The 13,784-nt window shown below is 33.6% G+C and overlaps 3 non-coding genes across 3 annotated transcripts; 2 read left to right on the plus strand and 1 right to left on the minus strand.

Moving 5' to 3' along the window:
• Nucleotides 1-9,843: 9,843 nt before the first annotated feature.
• On the minus strand, nucleotides 9,844-9,916 carry Trnar-ccu (transfer RNA arginine (anticodon CCU)). Its single transcript has one exon. It is a non-coding gene; the product is annotated as a tRNA-Arg (tRNA).
• A 2,230-nt stretch (nucleotides 9,917-12,146) lies between these two features.
• On the plus strand, nucleotides 12,147-12,220 carry Trnai-aau (transfer RNA isoleucine (anticodon AAU)). Its single transcript has one exon. It is a non-coding gene; the product is annotated as a tRNA-Ile (tRNA).
• Nucleotides 12,221-12,304: 84 nt separating this feature from the next.
• Nucleotides 12,305-12,378, plus strand: Trnai-aau (transfer RNA isoleucine (anticodon AAU)). Its single transcript has one exon. It is a non-coding gene; the product is annotated as a tRNA-Ile (tRNA).
• Nucleotides 12,379-13,784: the final 1,406 nt, after the last annotated feature.

The following is a 13,784-nucleotide window of genomic DNA, read 5'->3' on the forward strand; positions in this document are numbered from 1 at the left end:
TACTACACTAGCAACAACCACATTAGCACATGTATGTTAATATATTTTTATACTGGTAAAACTTTTCATGCTACGTGCACTGACGCAGCAAACCACTTTGTGAAAAAGTGCAGTTTTTCATTGGAAAACGTCAAAAGTTAACATGCGGCGCAGGTTAATAGAGTGTTTGATAAAATCAATTCCGTTGGCAAGTGACTGACAGGATGTTCTGTCTAGACACCTGATATCCCCTCCCCCCCTCCCCCAACCCCCCAACCACCAACATTACCACAATGTTTACAGACTGAGCAATCACCAAACTTTGTTGTTAACTTGCTGCAACTTAGTGACTCTGATGTACATTTTGACAGTTAAGTGTTTTAAATGGTCCTGAGGAAAGGGTTGACTTTATATTATGTTTTTGGGGTGTTTTATTTCAATTACGATTTATTTTATCAAGTGTTTTTCGTACAGGACTGATTTAAGGATTTAATAGATTGATTCACGCTTTTTTCTCTGATTTTCCTCTACAAGAAACCAATCTCTTTTACCTCAATAGTAGCCTCAATGCTTTAAGTTGGTTCTAAACCACTTGGTCAAAACACCATACCTTCCCATTAGTGATTGGCAGGACTTGAACCAGGGGGTTCGTGGCAAGTTTTGGCTCCAGCCACTCTGATACAGCAGTCTCTTGATTTAGGTTTCTGTCATTTACTACCAAACATTTTAACAGGGTGGTAATACATTTGGTAAGGGTATGTCAAGTATTTTTTGTTCACCATCGTACTTCTTTACCTGAAAGACCTATATTTTATTGTTTCATAGATTTTGAGAAATATAGCTTAAAGGTGGAGAGTAAAACCATAGATAAAAGGAGTGGACAAAGTCTACTCCTTTCATCTATAGTAAAACTAGACAAACTGTCCATAATATACCAAAGCCAAACTAAGTGGCTTTTAAGAAAAGTCAAATTATGAAATTGAACAGTTATATTTCATGTGATCCCTTAAAAAATTTACTTAAGGATGGATTTTAGTAACTTGGGTTTATAATATTTAGCAAGTATTTTGAGTGCACAAAAATATTCTATTGTTTATTAACTAGTTCATTGTTTCAGGTACCTATGCTTTCTGACTGCCGTAACTTTGTAGATGGTAAGTTTTAAAATATTTCTTAGAACGGTTAGAGTTTATACGGTTGTATATTGTTGAATTCATTTTTCTTATCTTAATATTCTGGTAGACAACTCTTTGGCTTTACTTTTTCTTTATCAAGTGCCCCCATTTAGTTATTCTAAAACAAGGATTATGATATGCAATGTACTAATATTGATCTACCAAGACCATGGGACTAAAATTATGATGCATTGTGTTATTTTAATATCTTAAAATCATAGGTATTTATAAAAAGAGAAGAGGTCATGTACTTATCTTTTTAAAAAAAATTGATCATGGGACTTTTGATTGGTGTCTTGGATACACCAAACCACTCATAGGTATTTATGAAAAGAGAAGAGGCCATGTACTTATCTTTTTAAAAAAATTGATCATGGGACTTTTGATTGGTGTCTTGGATACACCAAACCATTCATAGGTATTTATGAAAAGAGAAGAGGCCATGTACTTATCTTTTTAAAAAAATTGATCATGGGACTTTTGATTGGTGTCTTGGATACACCAAACCATTCATAGGTATTTATGAAAAGAGAAGAGGTCATGTACTTATCTTTTTAAAAAAAATTGATCATGGGACTTTTGATTGGTGTCTTGGATACACCAAACCATTCATAGGTATTTATAAAAAGAGAAGAGGTCATGTACTTATCTTTTTAAAAAAAATTGATCATGGGACTTTTGATTGGTGTCTTGGATACACCAAACCATTCATAGGTATTTATGAAAAGAGAAGAGGCCATGTACTTATCTTTTTAAAAAAATTGATCATGGTACTTTTGATTGGTGTCTTGGATACACCAAACCATTCATAGGTATTTATGAAAAGAGAAGAGGCCATGTACTTATCTTTTTAAAAAAATTGATCATGGGACTTTTGATTGGTGTCTTGGATACACCAAACCATTCATAGGTATTTATGAAAAGAGAAGAGGTCATGTACTTATCTTTTTAAAAAAAATTGATCATGGGACTTTTGATTGGTGTCTTGGATACACCAAACCATTCATAGGTATTTATAAAAAGAGAAGAGGTCATGTACTTATCTTTTTAAAAAAAATTGATCATGGGACTTTTGATTGGTGTCTTGGATACACCAAACCATTCATAGGTATTTATGAAAAGAGAAGAGGCCATGTACTTATCTTTTTAAAAAAATTGATCATGGGACTTTTGATTGGTGTCTTGGATACACCAAACCATTCATAGGTATTTATAAAAAGAGAAGAGGCCATGTACTTATCTTTTTAAAAAAAATTGATCATGGGACTTTTGATTGGTGTCTTGGATACACCAAACCATTCATAGGTATTTATAAAAAGAGAAGAGGTCGTGTACTTTTTCTTATACAAAAAAATTATGATGGGACTATTGATTGGTGACTTGGATACATGGAGACAGTTTTAATTCAGATGTATGCAAATCTCATTGCGGTTTGACTCGTTTTTCATTGGGCTTTTTCTCTTGGAGTCTTTAATTAATCTTCATTTTAACGAGTTCAATAACAGATTTGAAGTTTTTTTGAAGCCACGCAGTAAAAAATAATTTTAAGAAACTGGAAGACTGGTACCAGTTCTTGTTATAATTTTGTTAATCATTCATACTTAGAGGCTAAGGAAAGAACTCTAAGGCATGTTGCAGAATTATATTTTGATGGACCAAGATAGAAAACGTCTGCTATACACCCTCAAACAATTTAGTGTTAAATAAATGGTTTCCATTGTTTTAAATGGGTTAGTTATCAGCTGGTCTTGGTCATAGTGTTTGACTAACCAGCTTTTTACTAATCTATTTAAAACAATAAAAACCATTTATTTAACCCCCAAAATGACCAAGACAGCTGGATCCAGTTTCAAACCATCAAAAGTCTTACCAGGCAAACTCGATAACCACGCCACATAAAAAAATCATACGTAAAATTAGTTCAAAATTTAAACTATTCACGAGTTGCATAAACAAATTATAATCTAACAACAACGTTTACAGTTTCAATTTTCTTAGACTTTTTAATCGGTGCCTGAAAATCAACTACTAAAATTCACCTGTACCAAACCAATTGTGAAACTGTCTGGGTGTCTAATTAGGGTACAATAGTAGGTTTGGAGGGATCATATAAATAAATACTCAACGAGTTGTAAAAAAAGTATTTATTTGATTTAAAAATGAAAGTTTTGAATTTTCAACTGTTACTTTAAAATTTAACACAAAACATTGCTTGTACCAAACCAATTGCCAATCTGCCTGCGTATGTGTGTACTTAGGGTACAAAGGGGGGAGGGGGGTTTTCACTTTGCTGTCTAGACCAGCTGATTACCCCGCCCACCGCCATGTGTTAGACAGACGCAGCTATTGATTCACTACCTCTGTACCCAGCAACGGCTACCCTTGTGGTACTAATTGATCACATTGTACCCAGACAAATCTGCTGATGAGGTTGTCAGCAAAATACCTTTGATTTCCATTTTGTTTGAAGAGAATAGTAGGCTGTACGCTTAATAGAGTGAGCGAGCGTTGAAAGGTTTTTCAAAAACATGCGTTGTTAGAGACTTTTTTAGGAGTTCAAAGATTGAATGTACATTTGTATTTGATAAATCAATACAATTGACAATACTCATCCATCCTTGATCAATAGCCTTTTCATAAATAACTAGTGGTTGTCCAGTGGTAGACCAAAAAATTAAATATGTAATGTACAGACTTCTCTATTTTCACCCCATAAATAAAACATTTGTGATTGGGATTCCTTCCATTTGTTTTGATTTTATGTTTATATTTTGATGTTATTTCATCAACAGCATGGCAACCCTTAAGGCCCATGTTAATTTTTTTCATTTTAAATTCATTTTTTGTGCTTACTTTTGAGCCTATTTTTATTCATAGGGATTCTGCACATCTACAGGAAAATGTCTTTCTAACATATTAGAAATCATAACAGATGTGTAAATAGATTCAAATTTTTAATGGCCCAAATCAGATATTGTTCTGATGTGTAAGCTAAAAATTGTTATTTGTTTAACTATTAATTATTTCTTGTAAATTTCTTTTAGTTTTATTGTTTTATAAAAAAAATCTCTTGTTATAGGTAACAAATTGATAATACTTGCTGAGGCAAGGGTGAGTGTGTTGGCTAGATAAGGGAAGGTAAATTACCTCTGGGATACTTTAACACTTTGTATATTTCGTGTAGAGAAGTGGTTTTGAGTTTAATCATAATATAGACTATTGATTGGTTAAGTTAAGATGAAATAAACAAAACAGAATGCAAACAAATAATAACAGCTGAGGTATTTTTAACATTAGGTAAATAGAAAGTTCCCTTTGGAAAGCAATTACGACCTTATAGGGCAATTTATGAAATAATGGATAATTTTACGCAAGGTTTCTCGTCATGACGAACATTTTAAGTAAATGCTCCTAAGAAAATGTTATGGTTTCCCTAAATGTGTTATGGTTTATGGGGGTGTGACTTGTAGTCTTCTCAAAAGTTCATGGGTACTTTTGGCTTTATATATAGATATAGACTCAATTTAGATATTGTTCATTTGTAATTCCTAAGCGTAACTCTTTTTCTGGTAGGTATGATAGTCTTTTTAACATTGGAAATTCAATAACATTTTTATATGTTGTTAATATATTGTAAATGTAAAAGAAATAAATGAAAACTTAAGACGTTTGATATTAAAATAATGGAAAAGCTAATTTATAGACTTGTAGCATTTGAGCAGCAGTTTTCCTTAGGGGTTGACACAAACTGACATTATCTCTTTGCTTTACAGAATATTCATTTAACTTATTATTGAATAACTTTATACTTTCACTTAGACATTTCATTTTTATGTTGAAGTTGTCAGTTTTAGAACAAACAGATAAAATGTTGGAATTGGACCAGCTCAGAATGTGCTACTTTCAATTATTTTAGCACTGTTTTAGTATATGTTACTGCCAACATAACCTATCTGATATTTAGAATACCTATTGGCTCTCCAGCTAAAGAACAAAATACAGTTCTAGAAGTGTTTTTTTTTTTTTTTTTTTTTTTTTTTTTTTTTTTTTACTTTTGATTCCTTGTTTGCCATTATCTAATTTGATCCAAACCTAAGCTGACTAAACCTATACACAATATTTTTCTATTGTAAAGAAAATAGTTGTTGTGAACCAATCTACTTTGCCCTTTTTAGCGAATTTTCCATATAGGGAATAAGCTATTACCGTAGGTCTCATGGTGTGACCTAGACCCGGGACCGATTTACTTTTTCATTTTGAGGTCCCCAGAGGCCAAAAACGCCCTCCGTTCAAATTCATATATATATATATGTCCGTTAGCGCGATAACTCGAGTAAAAATGATCCGATATTAATGAAATTTGGTACAAACGTATAAACCTACCTTTATTCGAATGAGTTCGTGAACCAGCATGATCGGACCATGGGAACGGGGTAAAATCTCCCCATTTCATGCTTTGCCTAATATCTTTTTACGTAAATAATTTTTGCCAGGTATTTTTTACAAAGACACAGTGATGAAGACACAGTGACTTGTGCTTTAAGAACAACTCTTAGTAAAAATAGCTCTAAGTACAAGTTTGAGTGATACACTATTTTAAGTAAAACTTTGTATCAAATCTCTCGCTAGCTACATCAGTAGACCCTTTGCAGAGTGTTTTCCATCGATGAATAAACTAAAATTTTGAATGACAGAGATTAAAAGCAGACAAGGAAATAAAAAGACCTGTCTGGCGGACTTGATATAATCTGCCAATTCAGCTGAATGCTGGTGTTAAATCTTAATCCGCAGGGGGGTGGCTAGACACCCCTCTCTCAACTTACCTGCTAACTCAGACCCCCCTGCCACCCCTGGGGCCGAGTCTTGCCCTGCTTATAATTTATGCCTTCATTAAAGGCCAGCGTGATTCAAGATTCGGCAACTTAGTGTAGTGTGATTTATTTACATTGAGTTTCGTCTGCTTCAGAGACTTGGCAACTTGATGCCCCCTTTCAGTAAAACGTTCCTGTAGTAGATGAACTTGTGTTGCAAACTTTTAATTCTGTTATTTATATCAAAAACATTCTTTTGTACATCTAACAAATCCCATTTCTGTAAAAATTACGGTTCAAAAGTTATGGTAAATTATGTTATTTTCCCATAAAAACCCCATAAAATAACGAAAAATAGGATTTTAGACAAAAATCCGGTTTTTATTTGACATAGTATGTTATGGTCCTTACAATTTTGATAGTTTTTTTTCATTTTTTAGAATTTTTTATTTTTAATGGGTATTTTCCCATAAAACCCCATAAAATAACGGAAAAATAAGATTTTCCCAAAAATGGCACGAACGATTTTGATAAAGATTTAGTATGTTATAGTCCTTTATATTCTGAACAGAATGGTACAAATCCCATCTCTGTAAAAATTACGGTTCAAAAGTTATTGTAAATTATGTTATTTTCCCATAAAACCCCCATAAAATAACGGAAAATCACATTTTCACAAAATTGGCTCGAACGATTTTGATAAATATTTAGTATGTTATAGTCCTTTAAATTCTGAAGAAAATCTTACAAATCCCATTTCCGTATATTTACTCTCACCGCTTACACATGATAAAGGTGGTTGACAAACTTATGGGAGAAAGTATGTGTCAGAATGCTGATACCGTTTATTTAAATTTTTTAGACGTAATATTCCGTTCTAACCATTTTCTGGTACAGTATATGAAATATCCCAGAGCCACAAATGTGTTTACCACTAGGCTACAGTAATTACTAAATAGCATTAATTGTTTTATGCCAGACACATCTATACATCATAATTTGAGTCAACTTCAGTCCTAGTAAAGGTCTTAAGATGAGGATGTGGGGAAAATATTTTGAAATTATTTTAATCACTAAGCTAAATCACTCCTGTCTTCCTTCTAACCACAATTTAGAACCAAGCAGCAATACTAACTATGCAATAGGTTAGTTTTACTTTTAAAATGTATACTCACGGAAAATCGCAGGTCCCAGATCAGTATTGTAAATGTATGGCTGAAACGAAGACAATGAGTCAAATAGAGGATAATTACAAGCATTACCTTGTGGGACTCCACAATCCAACAACACCCCTCTCAAGTATTATCAATGCATAGTATTACGTGCTTGGATCAGTTTCTTATATTTATTAATTTATTTTATCAAATTTGGCTCTGATTGACATAGATCACTCCATTTGGCCACAGTTAGTGAAAATTGTGTATTGAACAGTTACCATAAGCTCAGTAATAACGGCGCTATGATCCAGAGGTGTTAGGGAAATTTAATTTCGAAATGTTGGACAGGGGCGAGCGGGGACATTTCCCTTTGCGTGAGTAATGACGCCTGGTGATGAATGAACGCATCACGCGCGTCGCGTCGCCTTGTATCTGTCACTCACAGCTGATGTGCCCCTTCCCTCCAAAACCCACCCTCTCCCGCCAACCAGCAGGTCCATGGGGATCGATTATGATGTGATCGCGATGCCAACGCAAACGTGGTTTATCCTACTAATATTATAAATGAGAAAGTTTGTATGTATGTATGGATGTTGTGACAAGTAAACACGAAAAGTACTGGTCGGATTGGGCTGAAATTTGGGGTGGTTATAGCTCACATTCCCGATTAACATATAGGCATATTGTTATCTCAACTCCTTTCAGGCTCCGCCCCAGTGGCTCTGGAGTTTCCCATGCTAACCTTATGGGTATTCACATTTAAAAGGAATTAAATAATTTTGCCAGCTGATTTGACCAAACAAGTTGGTTTTATGATATTCAATAGCATTAAAAGGTTGTAAGGTTTACCAACAGGTTGCAGCACTATAGTATTTTTACTTTCTCCCCCTATACCATAGTATATGGAGAAAGTATTGTTTTCGTCAAAATTTTCGAGTTTGAGTTTTGAGTGGATATATTCGTTTTGGGTCCCCCTGGACCCAAAAAAGTGGTTTTCGAAGTGATGTCTGTGTGTGTGTGTGTGTGTGTGTGTGTGTGTGTGTGTGTCTGTGTGTCTGGATGTGTACAGAGCTAGAGACTACACCTGTGGTCCGATTTCGATGAAATTTGGTATGTAGGTTCTAATCCATGGTATCTCCAGGCGTTTTTTTCATTTTTTGAAATTTTGATTTTTAATGGGGATTTTCCCATAAAAACCCATAAAAAACCGGAAAAATCGGATTTTCTCAAAAATGGCCCGAACGATTTTGATAAAAATTTAGTATGTTGAAGCCCTTAAATTCTGAACAAAATGGTACAAATCCCATTTCTGTAAAAATTACGGTTCAAAAGTTATGGTAAATTATGTTATTTTCCCATAAAAATCCCATAAAATAACGAAAAATAGGATTTTAGACAAAAAAATCCGTTTTTATTTAACATAGTATGTTATGATCCTTACAATTTTGATAGTCTTTCTCATTTCTTAGATATTTTTATTTTTAATGGGTATTTTCCCATAAAACCCCATAAAATGACGGAAAAAAAGATTTTCCCAAAAATGGCCTGAACGATTTCGATAAAAATTTAGTATGTATTTTTATATTCTGAACAAAATGGTACAAATCCCATCTCTGTAAAAATTACGGTTCAAATGTTATTGTAAATTATGTTATTTCCCCATAAAAACCCCATAAAATAACGGAAAATCATATTTTCCCAATATTGGCTCGAACGATTTTGATAAAAATTTAGTATGTTATAGTCCTTTAAATTCTGAAGAAAATCTTACAAATCCCATTTCCGTATATTTACTCTCACCGCTTACACATGATAAAGGTTGTTGACAAACTTATGGGAGAAAGTATGTGTCAGAATGCTGATACCGTTTATTTTGAATTATGATAACAGCTAATTTGAAGTAAGCAGCATCAAAAAGCTGTGATACATAATGAGAACTGTCTAAGTAGGATTTTTTAGAGTAATGTTTATGTTTTTTTAGTTTAATACATAATTTGTGATATTGTGTGAATGTTTGATAGTTTACTTTTTTATATTGTTTAGGTGCAGTGGTAGAACAGAATGGCTATGGTAGATGTGTAATACTATACTGTATATACTATACTATATCTGTAATACTATAGCATACCGTAAATATAAAGAATCAAATTCTCTTAAGCCCTATCCTCCCCCATTGCAAACGCAAAGCTAGAGTAACTGCAATAAGCATTTTATACTATACACCAACCCCGTACGAAGAACGGGTAGGTACTCTGCTAGTAGGGAACTAGTCAAAGTATATTGTTGAATTGCTTGCTAACACATTTTGGGGGATTTTAAAATTTACATTTGCCTACTTATATTTGACCTATCTTGATCTATTAGCGAATTTCTCATATAGGGAATAAGCTTTTTTATGATAGTTACAAGCTATTCAATGTCAGGTTAGATATTAAATTGTGTTGTACTGTATTTGTAAACACTATTCTTTGTTTCTTCCTAAACAATATTCTCAGCGATTTCACGTAATAATGATTTACATGTCCGTCTGAGAACGAGAATCATAACACACGTGTAGCCTATCACGTGCTGTGTACAATAAAAAAATGCAAATAAATTTCATAACCAAAAAATAAATGAAAAATCCATCAATATCAATGAATTGAGAACAGTAATTTTATGTTTAGATTAGTTCCATCTATTTGCCAAATTATCGTTTAATTGTGGGACATAAAATTTTAATACCCCTGGTGGGACTCGAACCCACAATCCCCGGTTTAGGAGACCGATGCCTTATCCATTAGGCCACAGGGGCTTGGGATCTGGCGGCACTTCTGCGCCGTTGAGAGTGTCACCTCCCCCCCTCCTCCCCCCCTCCTACCCCCCAGCCGATCTGCATTGTTGATTTCTTCACAGTTCACAGTTAGTTGTAGCTGCTCTTCAAACCAACGATATACTTCAAACCTCCTACTTGTTTCGACGAAATGGTATATGAAATCAAAGGTATGATAAAACGGTAACAATGGTATTTATTGCTGTATGGCTGGACAAACTTGTGTTTATCGGTTTGTTTTGTAATGGGATATTTGATACTATGTAACAATATCTAAACTAGTTCAGTTATTTTTGGAAAACGAGATTATTATAGGAACAATATAACCGGCAACCTTAAAAGTTGTTGATGTCCCTATTAGAGGATCTGCTGGGCTAAGTTTTTTAATAAGCGCTACCTCAAGTTTTGTTCAATTCCGGAACATATCGAATAATGATGTTTTGGAACAATAATTAATGGTGCTAGATTTGCTGTGAAAATCATAACCTAATGAAATAGTTTTACAATTACAACTAATCAGAGTATGCTTAAGCTCTTTACCTACCATCGTTACGTGAATTGGCCTTAGATAGGTAGGTGTTAAGGTAACAAGTGACCATGACTATTAGCCGGGCATATTTTGAACTTAGACACAAACTTTTCTGATTACGTTGCACACCATCCTAGTTTTATTAGTTTCGTAATTAATTCATATTTTCCCAGTAATACTGTAACTCTTAGAATAGTCTAGGAATCATAAAGGCATTATAATCAGGTTGGCACCTGTGAAAAAATATATATATTTATATCTGCATATAGCTATAATAGCGATCGAGAAATCCAATTCCAAATTTAATGCCGTAGTTACTTTTAGAGTTTTGTAGTTATTGCTGCCAATTACAATCCGCTAGAAACACTAGTTTTAGATGATTTTTTTAGCGCTGTTGTAATATCTTAAATGTGTATATTGGAATTTAATAAAATACGAGTTTGTCTAATTGCTGTATCCTAGGTCAATGTTGACGTTGTGTTCAATCTATGTCATCCATCTGTTTATCTTTGTATAAAACCCGGCTGAGGTTGTGGTGGTAATTTAAAATCGTGATTCCTGATTATTCTTGATCTTCTTTTTATGACATCAATATTTCCGGGCCGAATCCAAACAAAGTTAAAGCAGACAAACATTAATTGTAAACAAAAAGCTACCATGAAAAATTAAAACATGTAAACATTGTAATTTTTCTATTCTTTCCTTGAAAAGTGGAGCAGTAAAATTATTTTCCTTATCCTTTCTTATTAAGACTCGTGTACAGAGCCTCGATTTGTACTGTGGTTTAATTAATTTTGGTCTAAACTATTTTTAACTGTGGTCTAATTATCTCTACTAAACTTACATATTTCCTATAATCAATGACAAAATAAGAGTAAATAAAATAACCTCATAGTTCCATAGTTTATATTTAACCAGCTGTTAATTAAAACAAATTATATTGCTCTAAAAAAAATCGAAGATTACAAAGATTGCTTTAAAAAATAATTTAAACATCCTAGTATTTTACTATGTATAATTTAATTAATCTGCCATTCTTTTACAGAAGAATTGAACGTATCGATTACTATTATACATAGTATAAATAAGTCAACCCTAAGTATGTCTTTACACTTTTATCCAAATGCTGAATTTGTGACACAAAAGCTGAATGTTTACAGCTGTTATGTTAAGCAAATTATTTTATGCCAAAAGCTAGTTTAGAATCTTAGCGTCGGCTGCTAGAATTTTTAAAAATTAAAACTTAATTTCTAAAAAATTGGGACTCTAAACTAAATTTATGGCTTCGACATTCCCTAGTTCTCAAAATTATCTTTCTTTCAACACAAATATCATAAAAATCCGTCGAGTGGTTGATTCAGAATCGTGAAATAAAAAAACACTGTTTCGTTTTAATATTATAGGTGTTTTATCTTGATGAGCTTTAAAAGGGTTATGGCAGTTGTTTTTAACCTGAATTAACTGTTTAAGCTTCTGTGTGAAAATGCATGAAATACAGACCTCGCGTTCTTGATGTTGCTGGAAATGGAGCAGCAAATGAATACAGACGTGGACATTTATTTCATCCTAGTCATAACTGTATGGCTATAGTAAATTTGTGTATGGTAGTATTCTTTTACATATAAAACAGCTTTTGAAAAGCTGCGAAGTTCAAAAGTCAGCTAATCCCGAAGCTACTCATCTGGCCCATTAGCTCAGTTGGTTAGAGCGTCGTGCTAATAACGCGAAGGTCGTGGGTTCGATCCCCCCATGGGCCACTTACTTTTTGCTTAGTTCCTTGTTCTTGTTAAAAGTAAAGTTGGAGATCTCATTACTAGGTCAATCTCTTGCGCCGCCCAACTGGCCCATTAGCTCAGTTGGTTAGAGCGTCGTGCTAATAACGCGAAGGTCGTGGGTTCGATCCCCCCATGGGCCACTAACATTTTGCGTATTTATTTGTGGTTTTCACCACTTATAACCAACGACAGTTTTTGAAATAGCCCTTCAATTCAATTTTTAAATCGAAAAGATTCACTTTACCACATTGTTTTGACTTAATACTGGTAGTGTGGTAATGGTAAAGTAACGGACCAATGGGGCGACAGAAAGATCTAGAGAAAATAAGTGAAATTGTAATGCTCGTGCCTTGAATTTTTACTTGTATCGTAGAGACTATCTTGATGTGATGGTTGTGTAAACTAATCACTTTTACACGTTGTGTAATATTACATAACGTGGAATATTACACGTTGTGTAAAAGTCACAATTGTGTTCAAAGTCATATCTGTTTTACTTGAAATATTTTTTTCCTATCAAGCCTATCACAATCTATTATGATATCCTATCACAACTGCGTGGGGTTTCACAATTTTTCCGAGAAAATTTAATCGGTAACTTAAGTTTCAATTGTTTTAGATAACCACTGTTAAAGAGAAAAAGGATTAATCTCATCTACGACGGCAAGTCAAATATCTAGCGACTTAAAATTGATATATGAATAACGTATTGTATGGTTTTATATGTTTTTATCCTATTCCCAATTATTATAGATATCAGGCAAATTGCGTGATCAAAAACAATTTTCTTGCAGCCTAACTCAGTAAAGCGTATAAAACTCAAACCACCATGAATAATATCCGATTTCGGGATACTCAATCGATTGGTAGTCAAGTAACAGAAAAATGTAACTGTTGTACAAACACTACAGTTCATACAAATTGGAAGTTCATACAACTTTACGGAGATGTAGTGAGCGCCCGACGGGGAACGTATGCAATGTGACTAGTGTCTATGTTTGCTCTCTGCCGCTCAACAACTTGCAGGCGATGCCATATACAACATATTTACCTAGAATATCTCAAGGAACACGGACACATGGCTTGGTATTGGCATAGACTAACCAACATAAGTAGACGTCTTATGCCATTGTAAAATTTGAAGTTCGTTTTTCGTGGCTTGATGTTGATGGTGACACTTGGCGCACTAGTGTCGACGAAATGCACACAATTTCAAAATCTTAACAAATTAACTAATGTTAACAAATATTAACGTCTGCAATAACCTTAGAAACATGTAATGCATTTAATAATTTTAATGAACCTACCATAACTTCATTTCTTCTATGTTTGACGGTTAATTGTCTAATGGAATTACTCAACTTGCATTCCTGTATGTAGGACGGGCTAACACCTCGTAACAATTTAAGACCAAAATAAATTATTAGTATTCTATATCAAGGTTTTCATGGTACTGTAGTAGGATTGTTGAAAACGCTTCAAGATTTTCAACATCATCAGAACATTATTATTCCAGCGAGAACCTGTAGCTTATCCCTAGGTATTT

This window comes from Macrosteles quadrilineatus, unplaced genomic scaffold, assembly GCF_028750875.1.
Source record: "Macrosteles quadrilineatus isolate MER2022 unplaced genomic scaffold, UCM_ALF_1.0 Scaffold_2__2_contigs__length_208266976, whole genome shotgun sequence".
NCBI lineage: Eukaryota > Metazoa > Arthropoda > Insecta > Hemiptera > Cicadellidae > Macrosteles > Macrosteles quadrilineatus.